Below are 1054 nucleotides of genomic sequence, written 5' to 3'. Positions count from 1 at the left end.
TATATGTGTGTGTGTGTGTGTGTGTGTGTGTGTGTGTGTGTGTGTGTGTGTGTGTGTGGGGTCTCATTTGAGCGTATCGATTGCATCGTGCAAAACTTTCTGCATTCAGATTAGAGTTGCTTAGCACTCAACGTTCCATTTGGCAAACAATGAAACTTTGAGCTCTTGTATCAAGTAACAGTATAGATTCGTGCTTGCAAACCGTAGTTCAACCGATCCGAAACTGAAACGTGTCAAATTGGAATCAAAGTTTTGTTTTCTTACTTATTTCTAATTTCATGTTTGCAACATATTATATATATAAGATATATATGTATCACATTAATTTATATATCTATATGCAATGCACACCCATCTAAATCTGTAATAGCAAATTGCGCAATCCCTAATCTTAACATTTGTGCTTGTGTTAGAAAGAAAACGCAATATTGAATGAATTATTGAATCGCATTAGCATTTCTTTTTAATTCGCTCTGGATTTCTCACAAAAATTTAATATTAGCCGATTTAATACTAGCCAGTTTAATACTGACAAATAGTAATTAATTATTTATGATTAATTTAAGTATTAAAAGCATTGCTGTTTTTTTTATTATTACTGCTTTTATTATTCCAAATACGTAATTAATTACTTTTTTCAATAATAAATATACTTGTCAGTATTAAATTAATTGGCCAATGTTAGATTTCTGTAAAGGATGAGATAGATATACAGACAAAGGCGTTCATTGATATTCCAAGCTCTCTAAGAAATAATAATTGACAACAAAAAGGAAAGAGAATTAAAAAGATGGCAACACAGAATAAAATATGTACAACCAAACAAAACAAATTAATAATAATAACGAAAATTAATAATAATAATAATAATAATGAAAAAAAACAATGATAAGAAGGAATGAATTAAAGTCAAAATAAACGTAAGAAAAACAAGAGAAGATAATGATAATAAAGATCTAGAAGGAAAGAAAATTACAGAGAGAGAGAGAGAGAGAGAGAGAGAGAGAGAGAGAGAGAGAGAGAGAGAGAGAGAGAGAGAGAGAGAGAGAGAGAG

The sequence above is a fragment of the Atta cephalotes genome, assembly GCF_000143395.1.
Source record: "Atta cephalotes unplaced genomic scaffold scaffold00003, whole genome shotgun sequence".
Classification (NCBI taxonomy): domain Eukaryota; kingdom Metazoa; phylum Arthropoda; class Insecta; order Hymenoptera; family Formicidae; genus Atta; species Atta cephalotes.
Note: the sequence above shows the minus strand (reverse complement) of the source record.